The sequence below is a fragment of the Apteryx rowi genome, unplaced genomic scaffold (genome assembly GCF_003343035.1).
Source record: "Apteryx rowi isolate R43461 unplaced genomic scaffold, aptRow1 scaffold_444, whole genome shotgun sequence".
Classification (NCBI taxonomy): domain Eukaryota; kingdom Metazoa; phylum Chordata; class Aves; order Apterygiformes; family Apterygidae; genus Apteryx; species Apteryx rowi.
In genome coordinates, this window is record NW_020450699.1 from 648,706 (window position 1) to 666,427 (window position 17,722).

General features: G+C 37.7%; 1 protein-coding gene across 1 annotated transcript in view; it reads left to right on the forward strand.

Annotated features, from left to right (window-relative positions):
* SULF1 (sulfatase 1) overlaps nucleotides 1–17,722 on the forward strand; it is a 127,051-nt gene that overhangs the window by 16,047 nt on the left and 93,282 nt on the right. Inside the window, exons 2-4 of the mRNA XM_026076956.1 lie at nucleotides 3,160–3,163; nucleotides 5,873–5,940; nucleotides 8,297–8,394. The gene's annotated coding sequence lies outside the window, so the exon portion shown is untranslated. The remainder of the gene's footprint in view (nucleotides 1–3,159; nucleotides 3,164–5,872; nucleotides 5,941–8,296; nucleotides 8,395–17,722) is intronic.

Genomic DNA, 17,722 nt, shown 5'->3' on the forward strand with positions numbered 1-17,722 from the left:
GTGCAACAGTGTTGCTTAAGGACAATGGTGTAATAGATACAAATTCATCCCATAATTCCTTTAACCTCAGTAAACATGTTGCAAATGTTCAGTGTCTATTGTGGTAACATAAAGCAAAAGTCTTAATTAGTCTAAACAAAACAAATACATAGAAGAGGTTTTAAGTATGTTTTCAATTTCATAAAAAGCTTCATGTGAATTTGCCTTAATTTTTTTTTCACATCTTGATTCAGACATAGGCAGATGTATTCATATGTATGTGTTTTCCCCAAAGCACTGAGAAAAATGTCATGTGAGAATTATCTTTTCCATTCACAGTCATGCTGCTATTTGGTCACATTTCAATCCACTGCAAGAAAAAAAAAAGGTAGGGGGAATTGAAAGCATGACAGATCTGTTTGAGCGAGTTCAAACTTCAATGGTCCTGCAGCCCTTAACAGAAGGCAGAGCTCTGCTGTGTCTATGGAATGGTTCCACGTTTCTCCAGAAAAACACTCCAAAACACAATAACAGTTTAACAGCACAGCACAAGAGACTTATTGCTTATAATACTTTTTTTCTCCTGTCTTCTTCAAATAAAATTGTGCGATCTCCAAATCAGAGAGGCAAACTAGTAGTCTTCCTTGCCTTTTAAATGCTTTAGCTTCCTAAATTGTTCCTTAAGTATTTAAATTAAGGTCATCTTGCTTTTTGGTTCATTAATTGTAGTGACATTGTTCTTTGTGTTCAGAGGGTGAAAAGCAATAGTCAGTTTTCAAGTCACAGTGACTTTGTTATTTAAAGTGCTGAAATATAGGAAAAGTCTGCTTTATTAAACCACTGGGTTATTTTTCTGTCTCAAGCAACCTTGTCTGTAGTCTGTGTTTCTCAATGAACAGCAGACTTTATCTGGCTGCTGAAAAAACAAATCTACCAGAACAGTGAGGCAAAGGGAGATGCTGGTACTTTATCACCTAAGAAAGCACATACATAATTGGGGGATCATTAACCCTCATCAAGTCACATCTAAAGAAATTTCCTGCTCCATCTACCCCCTTCATGTATTTTGAGGATCAGCTTACATTTTAAGTCTATGTTGGGCCTGCTGGTGTACCCCAAATATCTAAACTGAGATAGATGTCCTTTTAAATGCAAAGTATTTTTTTTCTTCTCCCGCAATTGCATGTTAGAAACACAGTTAAGAATACTTTATAGTCATAGGAGCCCTAACAGTTTGTATGAAAGAGTCATTTTTGAAGAATAAGTGCCTGTTAGGCTCAGTCTATTTCAAGAAGACTCTGTCACCTTTTTGCTATTTCTCAGATCCATTATATTTACTTTCACTTTCCCGAGAGATTAATTCCATTGGAATAATAATGGCAATATTCCCAAAGTAAAGTTCTATTCAGTATTAGTACACTTACAGAAACAAATCTTTTGGTGAAGTCAAAGTAGGAATAATTGCAATCTGAATGTAAAGTGGATTGCTGTGTCAGAGCTGAATTGGATCTTTTCTTTTTTTTCTAAGAGTGTTTATGATATTTTTCTTGCCCACAACGTAGGCTTTGTTTTGCTTTTATTTTACTTCACTTAAGAGTCAAATTTTTAGTTCAGGTTTCTACCTATAATCTAGAAAGTAGAATTTGCCCTTTGTTCTTTTCAAATGTAAGAGCTGTGTCCAGTTTTGTCACTAGCTAGCTAAAGGACTTGGAAGCAGGCTTTAATTCTATATCCAGTGTATCCAGTGTGTTTTTACAATGTAGCAAAATAATGTGTCAGGACAACATATTTTTCCAAATGAATGATCAAATAATATGGCAATATTTCAGTCATATCCACCAAAATCATGATGAAAAATTCAATGAGCAGAGTCTATTGTCTAGGGGGAAATATATATATATATATAGAGAGAGAGAGTTTAGTTTTAAGTTTAATTTAAGGTTTTGGCTCATGATTGGTAAAAGCAGTATTTCACACCTTTCAAAAAGATGATACCAAGAAGTTTTCTTCTGCACTGTTTCCCCCAGAAATAAGGGCTAGAGGGGGTGCTGACATTTTATCCCTCTGATGCTGAATTACCTCTTCCATGTCCAGCATATTGAAGATGGAAGTTCTTTTAACAAGGAGTCTTTAGCAGCATGTGAAACAAATCCTTTAGAAATTAGCCTCCTGAGATAATCCCACTGCATTATGAAAATCTAGAGGCATGTGAGATCAGTTTTAACCATCATCAGTGTTTTTCAAATAGAAATAGATGTTTTTCTGGTCTGCATAGACTGATCCACTGGCTTTTTAGACAATAGCCATTTCCACTGTTTATGCCAATGCTGCCACATGAGTGGTGAAGTCACTAATATTCATGAGTTGCCGGCATTTGGTGCCTTTTTACTACTCATCTTCTGAATCTATTATGAGCAAGGCTAGACAGCATGATAACGGTGCCAGACAGTGGGAGAGCTTTGTGCGTGCTAGAGCTCCCTTATGTGTCAATAATGGAGCTGTATTTCTGAGAAATATTAGGATATTTCCTTTCAGAAATACTTGCCTACTAAAGGCAATGAGAAATGTAAGGCCATAGGAGAATTGAGAACTGTTACATAAAGTGTGGTTGCTCAGACTGCTCTGCAATCATCCCTATAGATGGTCCAGCAAAAAGGGATTGGATAACTGGAACTGGATTCTCCTGTCCATTTATTGGCGTTTGCAAAGTTAAGCACCAAAATATTTTCCAGTGTTGTCTTCAGTAAATTACAATTGCAAACAATCATCTTGTTTTTGCAACCTATATGTATAGGATATTTAAACCCCAGAAATGCAGAAGCACTTTATGGACAGAAAGCACTACATTCTCCAGCAGAATTAAGTTATTTCTGGGTGCAATGGGAAGCTGCTGTTTACTGACAGTCTTTATATGGGACTGGTTTGAGGAAGTCATGAACATTGTCTCTGGCTAAATCCATAGAATGATGTGCGTCTAAGATTTTCATCTTGTCTGAAAGACCTCCCTTCTGGCATCAAGCTGAGTGCATAAGTTCAGGACTGACTCAGAGACTGAGCTCTGCCTCTCCAGTGATTCACACACAACCCTCCCTGCAGTTCCCTGGATCTTGGAGGTTTTGCAGCTGTGTTTCTTCTGTGAGCTCAGATAAGATCATTGCAGCCCCAGGTCATGAATAACAGCCAGGTATTGCCACTTCTGGAATGATTCTCTATCACCAATACATCCCAGTTGTGGAAATATCCCCACACGTAGTATGTCCTCCTATGTCTTATTGGGTATTTATAGCAGGGATTTCTCTTGCTCTCACACACACCCCTACAATCCCCCAGATTCCCAAACAATAGGCAGTCCAGCAGTATCTAAATACCTGCTGTTCAAAGGCAGAACTGTAAATACTAGCCTTGCATTATGGTATGCTGTAAGCCTTTCTCACTGTGTGACACTGTTAAGTCTCAATCCTTACCACAGGCTGGAAATACATTGTGACAAGGCTCCTGGATAAGGTTGCATGGAGAATCTAGATAGTAAGTGGTGCACAGAAACCTAAAGAAGAAAAATGAAAGAAAGAAGAAAAAGAAAATGCTCCTGCAATTTCTTTGAACACAGCAGCATTTAAAGAAAATAATGGATCAGTTTTCAGTAGAACAAAATTATGGAATAGCATCCTTTCTAATGTTAAGTCATAAATGAAGTCCTTTGTGCACCTACTGGAAAGTATTGTATTTTCATACACTCATGAATGTGGAAAACAGAGATCTGGAAACTTTGACAATAGTAGCTACCATCTCCATGTGTCTTTTTCCGCTCTGTAATAGCTAGTTCATTGCCCACTGAAGTAAATGGAAAGATTCCCATTGATTCCCAGGGTACTGGAGTCATTCTTCTGTATATTGTCAAATGACTTATTTCACCATCACTATGCTGAACCAGCCCATCGTTTTTACTCTTTTGGATGTGTAGATAAGTAGGTTCCTAAAGCCAGTGTTCTACTCTGTTCAGTGCTATAAGTGATTCTTGATTTCACCTTACCATGTGGATGTGAAACTAGCATCTTCAGTGCAGTGGTGAGCAAGAAAGAAAAGGTAAAAAATGAATGTATCTGTCAGAGATATTTTAAACAGGGAAAAAAAAGAGCTTTTGTTGTACATGTGCAGTCAGCTTATTGATTGTGAACAGGGAAGATCTGAGGGTTGGTTTTTTTTTTAGATATCTTCCCCCTGTTTCATTTGCTGATCTAAACATTTTTTCTTCATTAGCTTATTTTCATCTAGATAATCCGTTTTCATTATTTTCTCTGCTATTACATTTCTTGGCCATTACAAAACACTTTCCTTCCAAAAGTTATTTGCCCAATTTGTTTCCCATAACAACAACAATAATAGAAAAAAATACTCTTTTTTATATCAAGTTTAGGGCCAAAATCTGTCCTTTGGTAGTTACATGCTGTCACCCTTTCATTGGGATTTACACTCACGTTCCTGAGGATAAAAATCTGGCCTTTGCATTATGACCCTCCTCTCCGTGTAGCTACAACAACTAACTGTCACAAAACATAGTAAGACCTTATTCATGTTTCAAAACTGAGAGAACAATTTGATTAACTGTCTTTTAGTATAGCTATCCCTTCTTCAGATCCTCTCAGATTGTAGCTGATGGCTAATCTTTCATTGAGTTGTGTGCTTGAGACTTGGTCTAGCTAATACAGTAAGTGAAAAACAGCGTCACAAGTGAACAGAAGTCACACTTGTGACTTCTTGCCCTTTCATTATATCACAGATTTTGCTGGGGGGAAAATTGCTTGTAGCACTACTGTGCATTCAAACAACTCCTGTGGGTAGAGGCATGCTGCACTCACCCATCCCTGGTGCTAGTCACCTAGGAGATATTTCTCTCAAAAGGTCAGCAGAGCATAGCTGGCTCCTATGTTGTGGTCAAAGGCAAGCTTATGTGGCTGTTGGGACAGATAAATTGTGTTTGAGAGTTTGTTCTTAAATCTTAATGCTTGGACCAAACAAATATGCATGCCTGAGAAGAGAGTATTGAGGGTGTCCACAGAGAAGGTCTAGTCCTCATTAGCTGTATATGACTTCATGTGATGTTAGTGGGGAGCAAAATGGTTCTATGGTAGCTAGTGAGAATCATAAAGAAAACCTTCAGTCTGACTATCCTATTACATCATAGCTTAAAAATTGAAAACTGACCAGGAAAAAGTACATTATTAAAAGCTGGAGAGAACCAGTCTTTTAAAGAAGGAGAGCCAAAACACATATTAGGTAATAGAACAGTAATAATATTTTTCACCTCCCCAGTTATTTCAATACCTGTGTATTTTTGTTGCACATTAAAACTGTTCAGTTCAGATTCTGAGCTTAAATTTTCAAGACGAAGTCCCAGAAGACCTATTGGTTTTCACAGCCACTAGCAACCTGAAAACCTTAGAGCACATTGGTTTATTTTTTAATTTATTAGGAAGCGGGCCTAACTGAACATACTGGCTGGAATCTAAATAGGTCTTACTGAATTTCTGCTTTGCACCTGAAGAAGCAGGTTTAGAAAGCTACTGCCCTCTGCAGAATCTGTACACTATCAATATGACCTTCTGAAGAAAGGACTTAAGAACAAGAAAGATAACTGTTGATAAATTAAGAAAACTTCATTAGCTATATACTTTGATGTAACCCTGCCCTGGTGGAATTAGAGGCAATGTTCCCAGTGAGACTTATGGGAAAGGTCTAAATCCATTACTCTATGCACTATCTTTCTTATTGCGTTGGGATATATTCCTAGAAATCATATATATATAAATGAAAGCTATTTATTTTTTCCTTTTAAAGATATCACTAAATTTTTTAATAGAAATTGTTAAAACTTTTATTGTTTTATTTATTACAGTAAGAAAAGACTGAACTGTGGAAGAGTGGGAAAACAATGACAATATTTCTTTCCTGCATAAGAAAAAGGTAAGAATTAGAGGACTGTAATATTGCAAGTACTTATTTTTAGCGTAATAATAACTATGAGGTAATTTGTTAAGTTCCCAAATACTGGCTACTTTTTATTTAAACTTATCCAGACCTTCACAGTCTTGGCAGCCTAAAAGCCGGTGCTTTAAATTCAGAACTCTTTCTGATTAACTGACACAGTGAGTCATCAGCCAGACACTGTATGTGCCACTGTGCTGACCTGTTCTTCATTAGAGAAGCAAAGGTTACATTTTGTTTTGTAGCAGTATATTGGAGATATATGTATTTCAGGTTCCTTGATTTACCCTATCTCCATTTTGGGCTTGTTCGAGGGAGGTTTCTTTCATTTTCTTTTCTCCCACTCCATTCCCTGGAGTCTATAAGTGCCCCAGCTTTCACTGGGATTTCAATTTTTTGGCCTCAGGTGCCCAGCTGTGCATGAAATAATGCTCCCCATATGTATTCATTGGTCCCAGTACTGGTGTCTGTCCAAGTCAACAGTTTTCCTATAAGGTTGGTTTTGACCTTTCAGAAGTTCTCAAATGAAGAATCTAATTGGGTTCATTAACCTCAAAACAGACATGCTTAGTTGCCAGGGTTGTAAAAAAATTGCTGTAAGAAACAGCAAAGAATGCCTGTTCCAAAAACAAAGTGAAAATGCAGAGCTGTGCAAGAGCTCAGGCGCAGCAGGCAACGGGCCTTTGGCTGGGCCCTTTCCAGCATGGTGCTGTGCCAGGTGGACAGAGAGCATGAGGAAGGGGAGCGGACGGGCTGGCGCCCAAAGGCACGAAAGTCTAGAGAGAAACCTTTGGGACGACATGTGGCTTGGGCAGGAAGCCCCTTGCCCGGTGGTTTTAGGCTCCCATGTGCAATGATGCCGTAGCTGCTGGCTGCTGGGGTAGTGGCACCCAACAGCATTAGCAGCAGGGTGACTGCGTGGGGAGCCAGACAACACAACTGACCCATCTGAAAACAGAGCTGGATTTTGGTATGATTTTAGGTGGTGGGATTAATACCTGCTTGGATGGGTTCCTTCACCCAGCTGCCCTCAGTGACGGGAGCGCGAGTGCTGGCACGAGTGAGTGGCAGGAACGCACAGGCAGGGTGGCAGGAGAGGAGGGCACATCTCTCTGGTCAGCAGCTGCCCTTTAATCCAGGTTATGGGAAGGTGAAACTGCTACCCATGCCAGTAGTATTTCCTGCGCTTGTGAAAATAAACAAAACTTTCTCCTGGCTGGAGTCACCTATGAGATCCTGCATCTTAATTAGCTGCTCAGGTCGGAAGAGGGAAAGCAGATATGAACTGATTCCTGTCAAAGGAAGAAGACAAATGAGAAGTTTAGATTAACACAAGAGATACTGGTAGTTACATTTTAGTTGCCTAAAGACAAAACGGACTGATTTGTGATAGCTTCTAGATGATTTGAGTCATCAGCCAGATGACCTCATTTTACGAAGAATAAATAATTGAACTACCAATTATAAAAGCTAAGACAATTATCTCCAAAACTGACAATTCTATGAAAATATTACAAGTATTCTCAGAAAACATCCTGACAACTTACAGAACTTAGTGGAGATGGATATCTTGCTATTTGAGCCATCCATTAGAACTTTAACCTGGAGAAGTAAAAACTTTGTCAGCCAAACAGTAAGATTAAACTATGCTTAACTTGAAGAGAGACAAGTCTGTTAAATTCTATAGATTTTCCCACAGGGAATACAGAAGCAAATCACTTCCATTTAATTTTGACAGCTAAATAAGATACAGGTTATCAATTTTATACATTTATTTTACAATGATCAGTAGAAATAAAGCTTGTATACAGAGTTCTGGTGTTATGGTGAGTTTTTGCTGAAGGGGAGTGCTATTTCTTTATGAATCCTACAGTCTGTAGAATAGCAAAATTCTACTGTATATTAAAATATAAACAGCAACATGTTATTTATTTAATAATTGGGCTTAATTTCTACTTACCAACAAATGTTTTTGCTAGTGTTCTAGAAGGTTTGCCATAAGTCTTCTCAGGTGTCTTAAGGCACTGGAAAAACAGATACACATTGGTAGGTACTTAAGTAATGAACAGAACACAGGGAAGTCAGGAGCTTTAAAAATTAATGTATGCTCTCTAAGGTTTCATTTATTTAACTATGGTAACTTGCTGATTTGTAAGCAAGGTAATTAGATATGGATTAATTTGGTTCTGCAAGGTGATTCAGCAGGGTAAAGAGGAATGGATGAGTTTAGTTTTGCAAACAAATTCTAAATCCAGTATGAACAGAGCTTGTGTTACAACTGAAGTGTGTGATTCCTAGCAGCTATAAGTATTAACATGTTTTCCTTCTTTTGCAGGTTTCGCTAATAATAAATTCACTGAGCAAGACTTACAGACTTCTGTCCAATGCTATGAAAATTAACCAAGGCACATTAACTGCAGGAAATCTTCAAAGGTACAAAAATAAAATGCTTACCCAGTAATTAATTAAACCAAACAAGCCATCAGCATGTGCTACATAGCCTAAGTATTATGTTAGGTCAATAATTAAGCTGTAGTAAATCTTCTGGAGGTTCCATCCTGCCAAACTTTAAAGGCTCAAGACTAACCCAAGGACCCTTTACACTTCAGCGATCCAGTAAATGGTTATACAGATATCTGCTCAATCCGAATTTTGCTAGCATTAACTTTCTATTTTTCAAGACAACCAGAATTTGTATATGTTGTGATTATCCTGTGAACAAAATGAGTGCCTTTCTGGAGCCTATAAAAATAAATATTTTATAGGCTTGAGTTATGTCAAGATAAAAAGCACACTTTTCCTGCAGGGAAAGATATACATTGAGCAAAAAGTAAAGGTCTGGAATTTTCTCTTGTTTAAGTGAACATGACGATTATAAAAACTAGAAGCTAATCTGGCTGCATGCAGCTGGTCATGGCAGAGAAAAGCACTATGCAAGCTGTCTTGGGTGACTCTGCCAAAGCAATTCCAAAATGATCTGTACTAGTTTTGTTCAAGGCCTGGCTGACTTTTAGGTGGAATTAGGCAGTCACAGCAAGTTGTGTGGTGGCCTTGTGGTGTGGGAATTATGGCACTAGGCTAAGAGTATCAAATCATATGTCTCAACTTAACAAATAAAAATATAAAGCCACATGACAGATCATAGAGCAGGAAGCTTAAAATGTTCTGAGATTTGCTCTTCCCTCATCCATAGTATTTTCTGTCACCTTATTTACATAAAATATTTCTGGCTGAATAATTTGCAACTGTATGTGATTTAATAGCAGGTGTATGTGTGGCAGGGGCAAATTTGGATTTAAAATTAAGACATTACTAGAAATGAAAGACAGCTGGTATACTCAAAGTTTACTTCACATGTGTGAGTCTGTGTATAAAATTCTGTTTGGAACCAGTTAATATTTGATATGTTAACTCACAGTGTATTTTAATTTTAGAAAATTTAAATTACCAGATCTTCAGAAAGAATATAAGATTTTTCAACCAATTAGAGTATTCACAAGGTTTATTATTCTTTAAAAGAGGTATGCCTTTGTAATGAATATCCTACAACTTCTTCCATTAGGATAGGGTTCATGGTTTTATTTTGTTTTTTAGAAATCTAAGTAGCAGTATTTTAAAATTATGTGGCCAGAGGGATTTATGTAAAAATCTAGTTAGCTCTCTTGCATAACACATGCCAAAGTATGCTCCTGTTTGAAATGGGACATATCTTTGGGAACAAAAAGCAATTTTGTTTTAAAATTACCAGTGATGAATATCATCACAGGTAATTTTGCAGGATTTAATCTCAATTGCTATTGAAACTGCAGTTTGAATGAGTCTAACTATGATTTCTAGTCATCTGATATTGTTTGACCTTTCCCTTATGAGATTGAAAATCTGTCTTTTTCTCCATTTCTGTTCTCTGGATATGTATTTATAGACTTAGATCAAGTCAGCCCTTAATCCATTGCTGAACTGAACAGCCTGAGTCGTAGAGTCTGTGACTATAAAACACACTTTTTGGTCCTTTGGCCATCTTGCTAATTCTTCTCTGCATCTGCTCCAACTTAACAAAATTTTGAGTAGTTGTTTTAAAGTATGGGCAAGATGTTAAAGAGCCTCATTTCCTCTCATTCCCTTCCTTATGGTAGGCTTCATTGTCCATGAGGCCGTGCTGGGCGTCAGCATGATCTTAATAACGTATTAGGAGTTTGTGTTTATCTGACTGCCTTCATCTCTGCTAAGTCCTTCTCAGAGCCATTGCTTCCAGAGTGACAGTATATTCGTGCAGGTATGGTCTGCCCCCTTATTGTCCCTCCACCTGTGTGACTATATATTGATCCTGTATAAAGCATGTATTTTTTGTCCGCATACAACTTACCAAGAGATCCAGGCTGTCCAATACCATTGATGTAGTTATTGTCTCCTGCTCCAGATCTGTGTTATCTGCCAAATTTTTCTCAAAATATATTTTTTCTGGATTGCTGTTAAAGATGTTAACTAGAGCGGGGCCAAGAAAATGCATGTCTTAGATTCCCCCAGAACTGGAAGTTACAAAGTAACATGAGTTAGACTAGTGATCCTGCTTTTGTTGGAGAAAATGAATTGAATTATTATTTGAAGTGCCTTGCAGTTCTATTCAATGAAATGATAAGTGATCATTTTGATGGTGTTCCTAGTCTACCAAAGGCAGGAAGAACAAATAATCTTATGAAGAACTTTGTATTGGAAGATTTCCAAGCAATTTATGTAGTTCCAAAGGTTAATTTTTTTTTAGAAGTGGCTTGGACATTGTTTATCTAACCTGAGACTTTTGAGGTTCACTCTTCATTGACTACATCATACATTGTTGTAGAGAAATTTTTCAAAAAATTTTATAAACATCCTTTTTCTCTGCAGATTTAGGGTCATGATAGCTCATACAAATGAAACTATCTTATATGCTAACTGTGAGGTATGCATAAATGTAATTCCTATTTGTCAACATTAGGAATGTCTTCAGAATATTTATGAAATAAAGTGTTATCACTTTCACCATGGATTAAATAGTTGGAAAGTGCCAAGAAAAATGAAAAGGCAGCCTTTTGACCTAAAGCTTAAAAATCATGTCTCTTATGTATATAATCTATTAATGACACTTGCAGTGCAAAGACTTTTCTGGCGCATTATCCACTGACATTCCAAAAGCCAACTTCAGCTAATTAAGTCAAATAGAACTTAACCCTTGGGGTCAGATTTTTTTAGAAATGCAATTTCATTAGTGCATATACACATATCCCAGCTCCAGCTCCAAACAGACTTTTGTATTCCAGCTTATTCTGAGACATGTAAGAGTTTGAAACACCCATTTCACTAAATCTGAAAGGAACATGATCTTGAAACAAGAACTGAAGAGACTCGCATTAAGGCATTTCACTCCAAGTTACAGAGCTTGGGAGAGTGAGTCTGTGTGAGGGTTCTATAGGTCAAGAGTTCTGACCTGACCAGTGGTGTCTACAACCAAGAAACCTAGCAATAACTAGGTAGATGTTCAGATGGGTCTCTCAGAATAACTCGGTGAATCCCCACAGGCAGTAGATTCATTAGGAGAGGCTAGGAAGCCAGGGAACATGGACATACTGCAAATGTAAATGGCAATTTTTTACAGTTTGCTACATCACTGTTCATCTTACTGTATGCATGCTGAGGCCACTGTGACCGATCTGTCAGCTGTAGGTATTGCTGAACATCCTGCTAGAAGGCCTACAGCAGAAATATCATCTTTTTGTAGGGTTCCTCCTTCTATGCTGTGATACTTCCTTGTTAATAGTTGTCTAGATGAGATATGGCCAAGTCATGCTGAATCAACAGCCTTTCTCTAGCCAGGATCTTGTCAAGGGTTTTCATCTCCTTGTCTGGAGGCTTTTTCTTTCTCTCCCTCTAAAAGGCTATAAGGAAATACCTACCAAAAAAAGGCAAGTCCTATGGGAAAAATCCTCTAACATAGAGGTACATCTCTGTGTTGCATACACACAAACATTCAGGCATGCACCCATTTCTGCTGAGAGATATATGCTAAACTCTTTCTTTCTGCACCTCTCCCAAGTGAACTCTGCTGTCGGTGACCTCAGTTCTTAGTCCATTAGCATATTCCACTTTTGGAAACGAAATTCATTCATTTTCAACTCTTTTTTTCCTCTCATACTGTCAAGTTTCTCAGTTTGGAAAACAGGATTATAAGGAAGGGGATTATTAGCTGCAAGATACATTTTTTCCCCCCATAAATACATATGGGTAAATGTCTTTTAATTACAACAGATATAGCAGATGAAATGAGATGGAGACCCAGCTTTGCCCCTTCACTTCCTCTTTATTCCCCGGCTGTCTTGCCCACAGCACACTTCTGTCCTGGTCTGGGAGAAGAGCTTCCTGCTTTGTTTTCCTTTAGCCATCAGCATCTCACACAAAAACTATTTCTATGTTTTTCTCTATACACCATTAATTAAGGTCCAGAGGGAATTTTTTACAGCACGTCAACACAGTAGAGTCTGTGAACTTGGCTTTTTCCTTTAGAAGATGAGGCTGAAGATTATCACTTTTAGTATCTCCATAACCTACCACATGTCATTTATATGAAGCAACAGACGCTTGCCTTTGTTGCTGCTCACCTTCATTATATCAGTTCACACCACTAGAGCTCCAAAGGAGAAGTATGGTTTTTTTCCCTTCATTTTCTCTTGCTACTTAGTAGAAGGGATTTTCAGCTGCTGATCAGGCTGCTTTAGTTCTTTCCTTACTGGCATATTTGTCTGCGCTGCACACCTTAATAAGGAACACACAGTCAGAAGTTAGGTGTTCCGCATGCTGAGAGCGTACTCAGGAACAGAAAGGTGGAAAAGAGAAAAATAGATCCTAAAAACTTTTCTTCTGGACTGTGCCAAACTGAAGGCAGGAATTTTTGTCTAGCTGTACTCTTAGGATTTCAAGGTCAAGCTTTCAAAACCGGTCTTTGGGAGTATTTATGAACCTTTTCCCACATTTAGGTGGTTGTTTTTTCCCATAAGAGCCAAGACACTTCCCTCCTAACCAATACTGGTTGTATTATCCTGCCTTAGTAGAGAATTGGTACTATTCAAGGGCATCAGAATAAGACGAAGGTAGTCCAATAAAAATACCTTTAATATTGCTTGTAAGGAATGTTTATAAAGTGGATTTTGTAAGAGAATCATGTGTGACATTATTTCCTCTACCTCTTCCAAATATTTCCATTCAAATGGATGTTTAAGAAGAATGCAGATTTTTTTCAGCCACATGCTTCTACCAACAGTAACTTGATCCAGAAGTATCTTACTATTTTTCTAGCAAAAATGCAAAATGTCTTTATTAGGAAGTAGACCTATAGCATCATTAAGATTGTAATGATATAGCCAGGGAATGGAAAAAAAGGAATCCTAGAAAGACAACTCCTCCCTGGCTTTATGTATTGAGATCAGAATGACAAAAGTAAAACAGCTAAACCAAAACCATACAGACAGAACTCCCTAATGTGACATCAGTGGTGACGGAGATACAGTAATATTAAAACTGCAAATGTTTTTTGAGTTAAGTATACGGATAAGATTAACATTTCTTCATACAGGACTTTTTTGGTCATCATAAGAAAAAATAACTTATCTGCAACTGCTTAAATCTGCCTTTAGTGAGAAAAGTACTTGGACAATGTTTACATATGTATATGTGTTATTGACATAGCAATGAAGCAGCTTATTGAATCAGGGCCAAGAAACATTAATAGGAAAACTTTTGAGCATTTGTTGTTGCCTTGCAGATTTACAGATCTTAGACAATATTTCTTTGCTCTTTGTTGCCCCTATTGCCTCCTCAATCTCTTCTCAGAAGGAAGATGGAAACAGCCTATTTTCTGTGTCATGCTACAACCTGATAAGTTTTGAGTTTGACAAGCAATCAGATTATGTACCAGTTAAGTGTAGGCTATCTCCTAAAGAAATGTTGGAAGTGAGGACAGTATGACTTCTGGGGAAAATATCAACCATGTTTTATATGTTATTCCTCATTAGGAAGAAAAATGAATGGGTTTCCAGTCAATTTTGCAGTTATTGATATATTGGAGTGTGTATAGGTCAGAAATGAAGCGTATATGAGATATTCTTTAAGTAAGCCATCACCCCACCCTCAGCCCCTTTGGTGTTACACTGCAGTGAGAAAGATGCTTAGTTTATTAACCTAGTATTTAGAAGAATTGAGTCTCAGCTCCTCGCTCCAGTCAAGACTTCCTGTGTGACAGTGCTAAAGTCCACAGGCAAAGGATTGCTACACCAGCTCACAGGCCAATTGCAGAGATAAATGTATTTGAGATTGTGGAGCACTTGGATAATGCAGCAACAGGACGCTCATAAATGCCATTGAAAAATCCCAGGCTTCATGCCCCAGAAGCTACCTGTCCCACAGTGGTCATGTTTATCTTTAGAAACTGATCCTGGAAGTTGCAGGCCGCCCTGCTTCCCACTAAAGGCATTCGCAGACCCTTAGACTATCAGGTCCAGAGCTTCTATAGGATTTTGAAATCCTTTGAGATGTAAATTAAGACAGTTAAGGTAATAAAATACAACCACTGATTAACAAAGCAAGACCTTATAGCCATTAATTCTATATTTATAGGTAGCCAGACATGACTGAGTGACAGTGTTCAACCATGCAACAAATTGAAAACAAATAGAGATATAATGACACAGTAATTGTAACTGAAATGAAAACATTCTTCACCAGCATTTTTAGATTCTTACACATACACATTAACTTTCTCTTTTAGGTAGAAGGCCTTCCCTATAGCTTTTCACAACTTAAATAGTATCAGATGAAGAAATTATGCACACTGTGCATTCCTGAATATTTCAAACTATGCATAAGTATGGCTATCGTCAGAATACCGGAAGAAAATGAGCGAATATAGTCTTTCTATGAAAACGTGGACCTTGAATTTGGGTTGTGATTTAGGTGAATATGTAAATACCCCAACCAATGGCACAGAAGTAGTGAAGAGCATTTGCAGATCCTCATGCTAAGGGTATACTTAATATTCTCAAAGGGTTATATTCTTTTGTTATGCTCAGAACAAACACAGTGGAAGACCTTTACACCTCAAGGCAAAGAAGGTGACACAGAGCTGAAGATCTAGCATAATGCTGAAATACAATGGTGCAAAGACATAAAAACTAACTCAAAGAAGGTGTGCCCTGTAACAGAGAGCACAGGGATGCTTATTAGGTGTTTGTTGGAAGAAAAGATGATGGAAGAGAGATGAGTGGGTCTGTTTCATTCCAGGAACATTCTGCAGGTTGAGCTGCTCTTATAGGGGTTTCAGATTTTTGAGAAGGTTCTGGTGATTTTTATTAAAATGCAGCCCTACCATAAGACCAATATCATGAGGTACCCATGTCTTCTGTGATTCGATGATTATTACAGTGAATGTATTAAAGTTACAAGCATGTAGCTGTGCTGCCCAGCAGGCAATTTTGCAAACTTAGCTTCCAGCTTATAAATCATTAGTACTAAAGGCATAAAGGCTACATTAGACATTTACCTTTAGGAAAGATTTACAGGCTAGGAACTTCAGGTGCCCTGTATACATACATACATACATTTTATATTTATATATATAAAGAGTAACTACTCTTTAGATTATCATCACTATAATATCTGAACAACCCGCTGACCTGGAGGATTTGCCCTAGTGTGTCTGACTAGAATGTCATTAACTATTGAGTTATTAAACAAGGTGACATAAAATCCTGTTTAATATTTTTGCATAATTGTTCAGAAAGAGTTAACAGAAAACAAAAAGGACTAAAATGTTCTGTTTTGTTGTTGAAGTAGTTCTGAAGTTTTTTATTTATATATTAAGAAAAGATTTGTTGAATAAGAAGGTACCACTTTGCAAACCGACTTTTCAGTGCAGGACAATAGTTTCTGTGTATTCTTGATAAGTATGTTTGATAGCAACAAAATACTGTCATATATCAATTTTGAAATGCAAACTTAAAATTTGTGTGCATTCTGTTTGAGTGGCTATATAAGAGACTTCTAGCTATTATGTTACACATTTGATTTTTTTTCTTCTTTTTGCAGCACTTGTGTCTTATAAATAGATATCAACAAAGAAATACATTTTAAAATAGCAATATACTTCACTATATAACAAAAATAAGAAGGATCATTTCACCCATCATTTAAGTGCAGACATTTCAGGGACATGGGACTTTATTGGTGCTAGCAAACTAAACAAGAGCTGAGTGAAGAGTAGAATAATTTGTGCTGTTAAAACCCCAGAGAAAAGGTAAGCAGGACTGAATGCAGCTACCTAACTAACATTTCTGGTATATATCTTAGAGGTGTTTATTTTAAATAATGGGTATTTTCTTAAGCTGTATGAACTCGAATGCTGTTTCTATAAAGGGAGATGTTTGACCTGCTTCAAGCTATAAAAGAAGATTTGTGATTCTCCTAAGTCCACATGCCCTAGATTAATGTTAGTGTCAAACTGATTCTACGTTAAGCTCATTTAATGTACCTTTGGGCTATAAGATGTTACTTTGCCAGCAGCAAGGGTCACATGTTTTCAGGTACTGACAGTGCAAGTAATGACAAGTTGTTTCTGTGTTTGAGCGGATCAGGGTCTTTTAGCATTCATTCAACGAATCTGGCAAACTGTAGCCTCTGCCTGAGAGGGCTCCGTTCCTTTGAGCATGCAGCAGAGGGAATTATTAAACCTCTGGCTCTGAAATCTATAGCTGCATTTAGTTCAGGCCTCCCAAAGGAATTTTTATGCCTTTAGCTAAATAGCAAACAATTTTGAAGCTGACTACCAAGGTAGCAGATTTCTTATTGATGATAAAAGAAACAGAAAAGTTCATTTATATAATTATATTTATTGCTTTTAATGCATGTTTTGATTGAGCATGTTTCGGTATGGTAGGTCAAACTAGCCTTACTGCTGCAGTTAGGAAAAAACAATAGTCTCTGTGAAACTTTGCAAGTATGTTTCCTAAGATCTGATCGAATAGCTGAAACTCAGGAATGGAGCTGAAATGCACTGTTTTGCTGTGTACTTTATGGGTTGTTGAGTGACATAAGCAAGTCATGTAACAATATCAAGATTTACACAATGTTGTGAGTCATCTTTAACAGGTAATTAGAAAGTGCATTAAGCTGCTCATGTGGGAGCCTGACATTTCCCAAAGATTCACCAACTAAGCATGGTTTCTCCTGTACATTTTGGTGGTGAAGAAAGAGGTTTTGTTCTCATAGCAGAAGCCAACAAGGGGAGTTAAACATTGTGATGCTGTGGGAACAGAATTTGGTATGTAAAATCAGACACCAACATTCTGTGTGGGAGGTTTTGTGGGATCTGAGAAAAGGGAAATGGAAGCCGCTTCCAGGGGATGACAAAAAGATAGATACCCTAGGTGTCTCTCTCTTGCACAAACTGTGAAACAGATACTCCGAGCCTGGAGTCATGTCCTCAATTTCAGTGCTTCCTCCCAGACTGTTTATGCTTACAGCCCAAAATTGTCATTTGAAAAAAAGCAGGAAGGTCTCAAGAATGCCAGCATCTGTCCTCCCATCAGGTGATCTGACCTGCAGAATCTGGTCCCTCTCCTCCTCCTGAGCACATGGAGCTTGCCTGGGGCAGCTTTTCCAGGAGAGTCACATTGAAGGTTTTGCCAGCCTAGCCTGGTGACTGAGGAGCTCTCCTGGGGAGGAGCTGTAGCTCCAAACGTCA